We start from the raw sequence: 14310 nt of genomic DNA on the forward strand, positions 1-14310 counted from the left end.
AGACACCGAAATGCTGATAATAGCATTACCAGGAACTTGCTAATTTGCTTTAACTTGTTACACCATACCCTTGAAAACATTAAAATAGTATGTAACATGCGATCAAAAATAAAACACCTCGTTCTGTCATTTATGTCATTGCTATCATCTGTAGATTATCTGTCACTACTCGACTTGTCGATCTAACCATAAATTATTCTTAGTTAAGAAAACATTTGATCGCTCTTAATTTTATTCTTTTAAAATTCCAAGGTGTACATGTACAGAGTGTTTAAGGGGGTTGTTGGCGAAAGATTACGCATTTCCTGTAAATTGTAGTTTTTTTTTTAATACAATCTAATAGAACTTATTAGGACTATAACTCAAACTTGCTTTCGTATATACAGGATGTTTCATTTGAACGTTTTCCCTTTTTCTACAGATTTTCTATCAGCAGATTTTTCATGCTTGAATTGTCTGTAAAAAAGATCATATCGCACTGTGAGAGCAATACTCACGTAAGTCAAAATTTGCCGAATTCTAAAATTATCATTAATGCATAAAAAAGTTAATGTAATTTTAATATATGTAAGTATAAACGGTTTTTAATAGTTGCGTAATGCTCAAATTCATCAAAATGTTTGTATTGCATTTCCGAACATTACCTGTGCACTTAATGCAAGACTGCCGTATCTCAAAATTAAGTGAAATGCACATAAGCTATGAAGCCATGAGATTTCAGTCGATGTTGATAATCTGATACTCCTACTAATTTAGGTACAAATTGAACACAACAAATGCACAATGTCTTCTGATATAGTTAAGAATTGACCAAAAACATGGAAATCAATTTTTCTTTGAATAGGAAAGGTAGGAAAGACTTAAATGAAAATGATTAAACAATATTTATGAAAGTCCTTTAGCAATACGTAAAAAAATACGATGGACTGAATCAATTATGTATAAAAAAACGAATTAAATAAAATTATAACACATTTTATAACAATTCAGCCATAGTACACTGACCGGCAAAAAAAAACCGGCCACCCTGAAAAATTCCGCAGAACGAAGCTTTAAAAATTATTAATTTAACTAGTGATCGTTATTTTATTAAAGAACCATTCACTATTGACATATAAGGTATAAATTAGCAAACAAAAGAAGCCAATTAAACGCAGAATTAAATTTAATTTAACAAAATAACAGAAACAGAGAGACACTTTGAAAGACGTCTGTAAGAGTTAACGGAATTATTTTCGCGTGAAAACGTTTATTAATTGCCAAACTTATAATCAAATGATGAAAAACACTATTTACAACAACAGCCTCCTTTATTGTTTTTTTTTTAAGAAAATATCGTACTTGGTCTGTTTCTGTTATTTTGTTAAATTAAATTTAATTCTGCGTTTAATTATCTTTTTTTTTGTGCTAATTTGTACATCATGTGTCAATAGTGAATGATTCTTTAATAAAATAACGATCACTAGTTAAATTAAGTTTTAAAGTGGTTTTGTGAAATTTTTCAGGGTGGCCGGTTTTTTTTGCCGGTCAATGTAGATGTTGAATGAATTAATACTGTGATCGTTTTGTGTTTTGTTATATTTTTTTCATTACAATGTGTTGCTAGTTTGCTCTTGTCTTAAATTTATTAACACGCAAGCCAAAATATTTGATATGGTGTAGCAGTGCAATAGTCACGTAAGTCAAAATTTCTTGTTTTCTATAACGAGTAGAAGGGTCTACTCTAAAGGAATAAAAACACGATTAATAATAGATTGACAATACGACTATAATGTATTTCGAAGCCTTTGGTATTTAAGATACAAATAATATATAAACACTTGGGAATTTTAAAGCATCATTACTCAAAACACGCTGGTTTTGAGTTACGTGAGTATTGCTCTCACAGTGCGATATCTAAAATTTTTCAATTCTGCCATATTTAAAGATGTATACAAAATTCCAAATCTCTATCTATTATAATGTTGCAATTCTAAATTTTAAAAAGACCAATTTTTCTAGCAATAATGCAATAGAATTTTTTCCAGCATAAATTTTCTTACGCCGCTAATCCATTGAAACATCCTGTATTATTGGCTGAAGTGGAATTAAAGAAACTACTTTTGGGTTAATTAATAAATAATACATATAAAGTTACCTTACGGTTACTTCCCAGTGTTGTTATACAGGGTGTTTCCTAAAAATGCTAAAAAAATTCAGGAGGTTGTTCTTTGGCTTATTTTAAATCTTTTTTGTTCTTGAATGATTTACAAAAAAAACCTTTGTTTGGAAGGTAGGGGACGATAAAAGGGCTTAAATCGTTTGGATTTTTATTTATGGAGCAATTTGAAAACATTAATACTACTCCATTGGGAAATGAAAAAGATTAGGGAAATCGGAAGATTGAAGGCAATGCAGTTAGAAACAACCCTGGTTTTTTTTTTAATTCAGTAATTAATGAGGAAAAGGGAAACTGGTAGTAGTCATTTTTAGCAGTTTTTGCAGCCCCCATCCTCTAAACAAATTGGCCGAAAATCATCCAAGACAAAAAAAAATCTTTAAATAACCCAAGGAGCAATCCCCTGAATTTTTGCCGCATGGATAGTGAAGACCCTATATTTATTATATTTGAACCCTGAAATTTGGTTCATACTCATTAAAAAAATGCTTTTAATTTTTCTATTTTTCGACGAAGTTTTAAGTCAGATTAAAATATTGTCGGGACGAAATAAAAACTAATATACAGGGTGAGTCACTAAGCGCGCGTTCGTCAATATCGCATTATTTATTAGATAGAAATAAAAGAAAAAGTCAAAGGCCAAAATTCTACTGGTCTTTAAGGACTATACTTTAAAATTATTTTTAACTGTAGAGAGTGTTTTTTAAGCCCTAACACACAAGTTCGTTTTTTTAAGTGAAACATCCTGTACAGTTGATTTTTGAAATATCGATGCGACGTTGTTACGTTATTCCAATTTTCTTGAAATTTTTTAGCAATAAAAAAAATACAGTAGGGTTATTTTTAACATCTGTGTTACAATATTTGGTGGAGAAATAAATAGAGGTACGCACTTTCTCGTGGTATAACTGATATACAGAGTGTTGATAATTCTCTTGTAACAGTTACAATTTTCAAAAATTAATTATTGTCTACACGTACTGAGATTTTTGACTTTGCTAAGAGACACATCGACATATTACAAGAATGAGAACAAAAAATATGGATATTTGAAAATTGTAAAGTTTTTGAATTTTTTATAAACACTCTGTATATTTGAATTTGATTTAATTGATACCACAACAAGGCGCGTACGTTTATTTATCCTTCTACAAAATATTGTAAGGCATACTACAAAAATAACCTATTACATTTTTTTTCGTGTGAAAATTGGAATAACGTGGCAACGTCGCATCGGTATTCCAAAAATAAACTGTAATTATGAAACCTAGGAGAAGGCTAATGGGAATAGTTGTGTAAATATAAAGGGTGTTTCATTTAAAAAAACTTAAGTTGTGTGTTACACCTTAAAAACAACACTTTGTATAGTTATAAATAATATTAGAGTATAACCATTAAATAATCCTACAACTTTGGTTCTTATAGGCCCAATTCTGAATCAAACCTGTTAAAATTTAAAGGTTGTTAAAAAATAAACAACCAATCAGATTTACGAATTTAACTCGTTACTATGGAAATTTGCAATTTAACACCCTTTAAATTTAACAACTTTGATTCAGAATTGCCCCTTATATCTGTATATGATGAATATAGAAATATTATTGAAAAAGTACTTGAACTTTTTCTAAATATTCGTACTAGTGTACATTACGTTACCAAATAGAAAATTATTTCCAACGCACCAGTGATTCTTTACTTGATGTTAATTAGCCTTATAATAAAGCAAGGCAACCCCTATAAGTTAAGTAGCTGCTATTATGACAATTCTTATTTTATTATTATTAAATATAGGCGGGCGTAACATTGGTGTATTCTGAAATTTTCGGGAAAATAGGTTGAATCGTTCTTGATTTGATCCTCAATCTTCGCGTTGTAGTACTAATTCAACATTTTGAGGGCACGACTAACAACTTTACCATACGTCAGTGCTCTTATACTTTTTTTTTGCAAACATGTGAATGCTAGTAATAAGAAATCAAGACGGATTCATAAACTACAAGTATAGTATATTATTTTATAAAATTGAAAAGCGTTTTCTAAAAGAAATTTTGCAATTGTTGGTGGGGATGATTAACCTAACTTTGGTTAGCGTTTTACCATTTACATGATATCCCTGATTCAGTCTCTGTCTAATAAAAATCTTCTTTTTAAAGGTTTTCCCCTTATTTAAAGTTATTTTCAGTTTCTTATGTTAGCTGTAAAAGCGGCTTTGTAGTCGACGCAAAAGAAATATGTCAGCGTTACTTACCAGAGTTGACATACATTATGTGCCCTTGTCGTGTCGTTAGAATTAGAAAGAAGCATTAATTTATTCAAAAATTCACTTATCGAAAGATTTTGACAAGTTTCATAGCAACCGCATATTTCACAAAGCATTTGATAAATTACCCCGTAGAGACAAATTAATTAGTTACGATAATTTTTATGTACATTCTGGAGTGGCAGCGCAAAAAACGTTGACACAACTCGTGCGAAACTTGTCATTTTGCCATCGGCGCGATGACAAAAATGACTTAATTTTTACACTCCTTACATAAATAACTGTTATAATTCTGAACTAGATTCCGCCATATCAATGAAATCTTGGACTTTTTCAATGCCTCCAGGACCTGTCGCCAATTGCATTATCCTCATTCCATTTTAATGAGTTGTCAACAGAATGTAGAACTGCAGGATTTCTAGAAAAAACCACCAGAAGCGACGTTACGTGCATAGACCATTCAGTCCGACTGCTGAAAGTATACCATAATGTGTTGCATCGGCACGAAATTCATAAATAAATTAAAACGTCGGAATGCGTCAATTAGTAGTTTCGGGGAAGTGTGGTCGTATATAAAGTTATCCCCGTGCCGATACGGCCCATGGACGTGTCGTTTTGTTCTCCAGTATGTATAGGTGCCTTTGTGAACGTTCTTCTGGGCGTTGTTTGAATTTCACGCGCGTTTCTCTGTTACCTCGCCAAGTTCCCCGGTGTAATTAGTAGTCGCTAAAAAGCTGACAACACTTTATAAGTTGTCAGTCGGCCCGGTCGGCGTTATCTTCTTTCCCGGACACGTCACTCTGTGACATTCGCGATGGCTTTTTATCTTCTTTTCAAGTCTGTTTTTGCCCCTTTCGTCGTCGTTAATGAGCAAGGATCGACTTACGGACACACCGAAAATATTCAGACTTTTTACTCGCTTTGTATTCGTATGATAATGATCTTGTTTCGACGACGCACCGTCTTCATGAAGTTCTTTTAACTATTTTTTTCGCGCCCGATTAAGAGAGGTTTTTGGATGCTGTGCGTCTGACGCGTATTCGCCAAACGGAAAATATTGGCCGAACTAATCTAAAATACTTACTATTCTTTATAGTTCAGGCTTCTTCATTACAATCTACGACCTTTTCCTTAAACGACAGACAAAACGTTTTTTCCTCTTAACTCCGACCAACTCATTCGATAACATTCGGCCTTTTGGTTTAAATCAAGCTTCGCTAAAAATACGACCCTCTGCCACTCTCGCTTTTACATAATGTATCGATTTCGAAGTGTAATAGTTTGGAGTGGACAATTAGCAGCGCGAAGCCATAAATCACAACATGTGGTAGGTGAACAGGTTTGTTATTATTGCATGGCCACCAGGCATGTTGTGGGGCCGATCAAGACCTGCAGCACCGAGTCCAAAGCTCATTTTTTCCCATTGCCCTTCGGCAATAATGACAGTCGCATGTGTCGTCGGACATGCGATACACCTGTTAACCGCATCCCCTAGGATCCGCGTGGGGCGCCCCCTAAAGTGCCCTCGCCGCCTCTAAACAGATTTTAATGCACTCCCAAAACAATGACACGCTCCCCGAGTCATAACCACCAGCCTGTGTGCCGTTCTAATAAATATTTTTACGGCCGTTCCTCCCTCTCGCACTCGACGAAGAAAAGGCAGCGCTGTGCACGAGGGTCTCTGCATATACATAGTGATTGCGTTATTACGCGGGTCACTAATAAATTTATAATCTCGGCCGCGGTTACGACGCCCCGTTCACCAACTTTGTTTGAATGCGACACTCGAACGACGTTACCGGAAAGAATGGCGCGCACTCTATTCGTGTTTTTACAAAATTCTTCCTCTTATGGTATTGTCGATTAAATAAAAAATTCTGGAAGTACAGCAGTATTACACTGAATCTATTCAAATTGTATATTTGCCCCACCAAAACGTTGATGACGTCATTACTAAAGAGCGGATTAAATTCTTCGAAATATTTTTTAATAAATATGCACAGTTTTATGCACGTATGCAATTTACCTCCAGCAAATTCTGTCTCCTATATGTGAAAAATATTTTGTATGAAAAAAAGTTCTTTCTACATCAACAGATGTAATTGGTATGTACGCATTAATAATGTCCGATCCTAATTCTACATTGTTATCTAAAACTAAACTGATTGTTTTCTAGAAGCTTGCAACCATTATTTTTATTAATATAACTTCTAACTATAAACTACCGCGTGATCAGAAATGACTGGATCTGTTGGCAATCCTGAATTTTTAGTTGAAGTTGGTATCTTGTTTTGTATAATTTCCGGTTGTCAGCTGTCAAGATTCACAGATTGTTAACATTTTTAATTTGCAAGATGTATTCAAAACATAACCTAAATTTATTGCATGTCACGATTGACATATCTATCACACAATTACTTCCGTTACGCCAACATAAACGCAAGAAAAGTTCACATTTTTGGTTAAGAAGTACTGCCAACACACTCAGTCATTTCTGATCACGCGGTATAACCAAAATCTGCCCTGTCGAATCAACATCAGGAAGAAAGAAATCCATGAAAGATTCATTAAGAAATCTTAGAGTCAGATGGTTGGGTTTTTAAAATTGTTTGCATGCAATTCAATAAAATTTACCAGTAGATTGGCGATATAAATCTCGGAAGCATCAAAAGATCCGTCCACTTCAAAATATAGAAATAGGTTTTTTACAATTTCTTTAATACTAGAAATAGTGTAATTCTAAATATTTGGTATATAATTTTTTTCTTATTATTCTTCGTCCGATATAACATTTTTGCAATATTTTTCCAAAAACATTTTGAAACAAGGGTCTGGCAAACTTTTAAGAAGAGTTCCTACTTTTGGCTAATGGGATATTCAATATATTTTCATATAATATCTCCGTTATTAACAGACATATTTGTATGAAATTTTAAATATCAGTTGTCCAGTTGTATATAATGTAAAATCAGTTTTTTTTAACAGTTTATCTTCATATTTTTAGCATTTGGGTGAAATTTTTCATCATCTTTAAAAATCGATATTTCTATAATTTAAGGAAATTTCGTAACGCAGTTTTCACCACTGTTTCAGCTTCCAGAACTTTATACGCCACTCGTATTGTCGATGTTTTTGTCGGAAATGACATACGCTAAAAGGAAGCTTGCGTCAAAGAAGGTGATTTTGGTGTTAATACAACTTAAAACAGTGGCGAAAACCGCGTTTCAAAATTCCCATAAATAATTGAGATAGTGATTTTTAAAAACACGTGAAGAAAAATTTCACTCAAATTTTAAAAATAAAGATTATAAACTGTTTAAAAAAAAAATAAGTCTGTTAATAATGTTAGTATGTAATTCTGAAAATTGTATTGTAAGCGAAAAAGGTAGGCACTCCGCCTTAGGGGGGATATTGGCACTAAGTAATATTTCATTCGCTTTAGATAAATTTAAATTCAATACTTGCTATTCATTTTTCTTTTTTCAAAAAAATTAGCTACAGTTTTGATTCGTTGAGATTTTGACACTTCCTTTTATGAAGCTATGTTGAGACATGTTTTGCTATTTGGAACTTGCGCTCACATGTTATCGAAAAAATAATACTAAATTTCTTCATTTCAAGACAAAAATAAGTTGAAACAGCCGAGCCGTTTTAAAAACATGCAATATAAATTAAAAAAAAAAAACAGTTACCGTTTTCCCACATACTTTGCAGACAACATTTTCGTGAGTTGAAATAAGTTTAGGATAATCTTTTACCCATGATTTTATTAAAATTGTTTTCAATTTGGCATTTTTCACAAAATTTACTACCACCGGCCTTCTTCAATATCTAGTTATAAATGGATTAGAAAAAATATTCTGACAAATTATTCTCCCTATCTTTGCTTGTCAATATCAGGTATGAAATCTGTATGCTCAGTCGACATGTACTTTGTTAAATTTTTGTCTTACAACAAATAAGCCTTATAAATCAAACTGGTTAATGTAAACTGAAACAAACAAATTTTTTGGTAAATTTATTTAGAAAAAGCACAAAAACCCAAATAGATGTCCAAATGTTCTCAGATTTTCCCCAAACGGAAATCATGAATACATTTTTTGCCCCCTAATAAACTATTTACACCGACTTGTATGAAGTAGTGACTACATTTATGATCCAATTTCGAATTTTAAGAGTATTTTAGGAGAAGAGGTAGTTTCTATTTATTTTTTCAACTGACAAAGTAAAACACACAAATATGATTTTTTATTATTTATTTTTTATTTTTATTATAATTTTTTATTCCTCCTTATGTTTTAAGCTTCTAGTTGTGAAAAAAAGGCTACGTATATTAAGAAAAAAAGGGCAAAATATAAGCTCCGCCCACCCACCCTATCTCAATTGTGATGATTTTTTTATTCCTTGAGAGCAAGGAGGCGGAACGTAATTGCAAAATTTTCATTTCCCTGCAGAAATTGACTATTTTGAACATGTTTAAAGTTTCTCGTGGCGAAAAGAAGATTACGTATATTAAGAAAAAAATGGCAAAATATAAAAATAAATAAATGTTGTAACAAAAATCACATATTGTGGACCCACTTTTAAAATTTGCAGTATTTCCGGAAGTTATTTTCGCAATGATTTTTAGAAGGGTGCTTTGTGTCTATTTTGACTGACTACGTCCTTCTAGTTTACTGACCTTTGTTTCTAAAGATACCATAACTGTAACTGTCTCACTTTCGTACAAGTTTATCAAAAATTTCTGTTTGTATCTCTAAAATGCTTTTGCTTTATCAACTAGATTTAGAAATAGCGTGCTTGTTATCTTTTGTCCATCAGACTGAAAAGGTGAGTGCTAATACTTGAATACTGTATTGATTTCAGTCCTGTGATAACCCGAAACATTCAAACTAATGTTTTATAAAGTTTTTGGTATCAATTGTGTAAGTTTCGGGAGCAAAGATACCTCAGTTGTAATAATTTTTTTATTCTTACTCTTGAACTTTTCCAAAATTAGAAATAGTCTGCATCAATGTAGCAGCGAAGATCAGTAATCGGTTGCTAAGCATTCAGAAAGTTCGGTGGTATTGTTCTCAATCGAGACAATAACCTGTTTGGTGTCGGAGCCAGTTCTCGTCGGATTTATTTTTGACAGTTGCAGCACCGTCACTTTGGGGCGGCACGAAGGGCGCCATGTTGTTGGAGGTGGCGCCGCCGCCGCTTCCGAAACTGCACTTCCGTCCCAATCAATCTAATTAAACGCATAATGAGGCCCTCGACGTCTCCACCATGTTTACATTAGAGCGCGCTTCATAAATTACGGTATCGATACGACAGTGTTTAATTGTGATATAGCGCCTCCCTATATCGCATAACGCCCCGAAACCAGTCAGATATTAACATTCATTTACATGCAAATATCCACAAACACGAAACCTGTCACTCATTACACACAACAAAGAACGGCCGAATTCTGATGCGAACAACATCGTGTCGGGAGGATTTTTTTCCGTATATGTATACAACACATACCGGTCGCTGTTGTAAAAGGGTAGAATGAAGTCGGAACGGTTTTATTGAATAATTAAACAGGGAGCGCCGCCCGGTAGAATTTCTGTCGGTTTAATTGCGACGCCGTAATGTGTAGTTAAACAATTGGTGTCTAAACAGCAGGAAGGAAAACTAGTTAATTACACTCCAGTGACACTCACGTGATGGAATGCGAGATTATACCAACCCTTAACTTGATATACCTACCTATGTCTGTTTGGCCAATGATGCAATGTTGATAAGAGGCGAAAACAACGGAGGCGCAGTTTAATTAAATTCAAGCGAAGTTCTGCGTTGCCACATACCTAAACCTGAACAGGGAAATTACCTGCACGAGGTGATGAATGGTGGCGTCGACGAATACCCGGAGCTTTTTTCGGAAGCGTCGCTTCCAGAGGTGGTGGCGATCGAACCTGGAAATGCACCTAATTGATGCATGATTCCGCGTTGAATGGGTACATTTCCATTATGGAATAATGCATCTGTGGTGTGGGCATACGCGGAGCCTTAACCCCACTTGTTTCATAATTAGTGAATCGGCGGCGAGTAGAGTGCTAATGCAACCGCATGTCACAAAATGCAAGTTCATCTAATATAATGGGCCGCAGCTGACGGGGACGTCGATTAAAGTGGCGCGGAGGGCGCCCACGGCGTCCAGGTGCTACCGTTTTGCAAGTCACTTCCTACACCTAGACCATTTCGACTATCGATTGCGACGATCAACGTCTTCATGGACGCGCTCAATACGTCCTAGTGTTAAGATAAAGCCCGTAATGTGGAAATTTTCCTCTGCCGGCGAGCTCATTAGCCGTGGCAGATTAGGAGTTTCCCTCTTGAAATTCACTTGCGACTGCACTTATAAGGCAAACAAGTAAATAAATAAAGTGCAGCCCCGGCGTAGGGGCCGGGCGGGTTGATCCGGCCCATCCTATGCGCCGAGAGCGGCCTATGACGTAGAGAGCTATTGATTTTCCACCGTTTGTTGTAGTGGTCTTTTTGCCATATCAAACCGTCGGCGGCGCTCTCGCTCCTCTCCATCCATCGGTCCGCGCCCATCTCTCCAAAACGTCACTTTATGTGAGCCATTATATTACGTCCCGAAATGCTTTTATTATGCCTTTCGCCAAAATCCCCTCGGCGATCAGCTGATTTTTACTGCCCGTCTCAAATCTGTCCGAACATCGTTCACCTCTGCATAACTGCCGAAGGTTTACAACCTTCCTCCTTTCGGACAAAACCTCCCTCACTTCTACCGCTTCTGCAGACGAACCTTGACCTCCTTACAACCGCGCCGAAAACGCAGCCATCACTTCATTATTCTTAGCTGCTTAGATGACGAATCCACTGATCCTTCTAAGGCATTCCTTTCATCTAAATTAGTTTTGGAATTCGTGAACTGAGCCTCAACCTCTCCTTACTTATCCTTATATGTCAAAACATAATAGTAGTAATAACTTACAACAACAGAACTGTTGAGAATGCACTATCCAGTGCTAAAGCAGTAACTACGGGTGTACCTCAGGGATCGATTTCAGACCCTGTTCTCTTTATTCCTCCAATTTGGAAATTGCCATGTTGAACACTAAATCATGAAAAAGCAGTTATGAACTGTAAATTACAATACAAACACGCCAGTGAGAAAATAGGGAACATTGTGTCAAAATTTTACAACAAATATGATAGATACAAACATAAATTATATTAAACATTAAATTACGTAAAATATCTATTCAAGTCGGTTTCTAAAAATTCTGTTAGCTGGATCAAAAGATTTTTAATTTGTTTACAGAAATTTTTATGTGGTGACGAAATTAGGTAGGTAATCTATTTAAAAATTGTACGCAATAATAATTAAAAACATTGCTACCTAACTCTAATCTATGTTTAGGACGTATTTTGTCGACAACATGCGTGTTATGAACTGATTTTGATGCGTACATTTTAGACAAACATATTTACAAAGACATGGAGATGTTAAGAAGTGTAATTCAATTATTTTATAACGAACGTCATCTTTGTGACACTAGAAATAGCACGTGCCACTTTGCGGTATTACTTAAGGGGCTTGCTAGAGGAGGTGTATTGATTTTTTTCTTTTTTCTATGATAAAATGATATTAATGTAGATGCATTTACATCAAACTCCAGCTTCTTGCATGTTCTAAACCTCTGAAAACAGTTCAATCAACCAAAAAAATGTAGCAGAAAAATATCGTAAAAAACTCCATTACTTTGTTTTTTTTTTCCACTTTTTGGTAATAAACATTCTAGAATCACTTAAGATCCTCACACTGACAAAGTAATGTATGTCAAAGGCTCCTGTTATATTAAATATTGGTTAGCAGTACAATTTATTTAAATAATAATGTCTTTATTAAAATCAAAATATGCCATAAATGAATTCAAAATACCTCGAATGATTTTAACAGGAGTATTAGTGGAAAATTAGTGATATAGTCCTTATAGCAAAGTTTTGAACAAAAACGAATTTTTATTGAAAAACATGAGTTTGAAGTCAACGCGGTTTTCTGAGAAGGCCTAAAGTATGTGTGTCACCACAACTGCAGGAATATCAATAGTCTTATACAATTTTAAGTGTTTTTTCCAAAAATCTGGATGTCCAGGGTAAAAAGTCAAGACGGATTTATAAACCATAAGTGCAGATGTATGTTATTCTTTAAAATTTAAATAACATTTATTTGGCAAAATTTTGTGATGAGGTCATTAATTTTTTGGAGGGGTACACGTAGAATTTTGCTTAACACTTTACCATGCTTACGATAACCTTAAAACGTTTTCAAGAATTCAGATCATTCGGTTTTTGCAGTCAGATACATATGTGGAACAGAACTAATAAATTACTTATTAATATGAAGTCAATGAAGAAAAACATGAAAATTAAAAAAACGGTAAAATAACCGGGAACAAGTTTCATCATCTGAACAGACACAAACGTTATGTTAATTTTTATACATTCATTTCGAAATTTCGTAATGTCATTTTCAAATTATCAATATTAGCCAGTTTTTTCGATTGCTGACTGGATCAGGTTGATCTCTTAATAAAAAAATACAACTTCCCATCTAAAATCTACCCGTAATAAATTTGTTAAATAAAGATTCGTTATTATTATTAAAAAACCGCAACTATATTTGGTTTAAAATATCTCAAAAAGTTTTCGTTTCGAATTTAAAATTTTCTGTTATTAAAACAGGAAATTTTGAGCTTTATTCATTTTATTCTATCACAGTGTTTAGGAATTATGGAAACTCAGAATAAGGAGGCGGAGCAGTCTAAAACCCTGCGTTGCTAGGTACCGACAATACTTTTGCGTGCGATTGTAACTTTCGACAATTACTTCATTGACCTTTCTTTAGCAAACAGTATATTAGTGAATGTTCTAATAATTTGCGTAGATACAAGATAGAAAAATAAAATAAATTCGGACAATAAAAAGTACAAAAATATATTTACAAAATAACCTTCGACCAATTTTTTCATAATAAAAACTTAATAATATTCATTAATTTGATCGCGCAGCCCACAATAGTGGAACATTTTTATAGTTGCGATTTAGGAAAATTTGCCTTTTTTTTTAATATAGAAGTTACTTCACTGACGTGTCCTTTTCCATTTACAAAACAAATTAATTACACCTCTTAGCCAATAATACGAGTACGTAAAATATAATAAAAGAAAAATATTAAATTCCTTAAATACATAAATTGAGTAGCTTGCAAAATACTCCTATAATTAATACATTTATGTTAACCAAAGTTTAATGCTAATATTTCAAAGGAGTACGGAAAATAATTATTGTGCATTGAAGTTTATTCAATGCAAAGTAATTTATATATCTTTTTTATTTTTATATACATAAATATTTGCCTCTATGTTACTAGAGAGTTTATGGAAATGTTTTCGAATTCAATTTTGGGTATGTTCTGGATTTTCAACATTCATCGCCTATTTGGAAATACCACGTTTATTCTTGTTTTGTTTTATTCAGTGACATGTTGTGCCATGAACCAATTTTCTGCTTCAACAATTCCTGATACGTGGAACTACAATTGGTCAGTATCATAAACAAAAATTGTTGTATCAATCTTGTGAATATCACTACAGAGATGGTTTCTGTAGATAAGTAACCGCGAAGGACCCAGAAGCGATCCTTTTGGTACACCCGTTTTTTATTTTCTTTGGTTGTCATTGTTTTATTAAGATTAAAAAAAAATAACAATTGGCATTGTGTATACCTAATTGTATTCGTAAAGGGAAACCCCAATATATACATTTGCAAAGAATAAAGATTCTTCGCGACAGGGTGAATTTGACTACAAGTACATGTTTTTTCCCTTGTT

At 33.8% G+C, this 14310-nt stretch overlaps 1 protein-coding gene across 3 annotated transcripts in view; it reads left to right on the top strand.

The window, feature by feature from the left end:
• LOC135133931 (homeobox protein homothorax) overlaps positions 1–14310 on the top strand; it is a 173875-nt gene that overhangs the window by 103078 nt on the left and 56487 nt on the right. The gene's annotated exons all lie outside the window — the stretch shown is intronic.

The sequence above is a fragment of the Zophobas morio genome, unplaced genomic scaffold, assembly GCF_036711695.1.
Source record: "Zophobas morio isolate AGI-343-1 ecotype UQ-CSIRO unplaced genomic scaffold, CSIRO_AGI_Zmor_V1 ptg000023l, whole genome shotgun sequence".
NCBI classification, from domain to species: Eukaryota; Metazoa; Arthropoda; class Insecta; order Coleoptera; family Tenebrionidae; genus Zophobas; species Zophobas morio.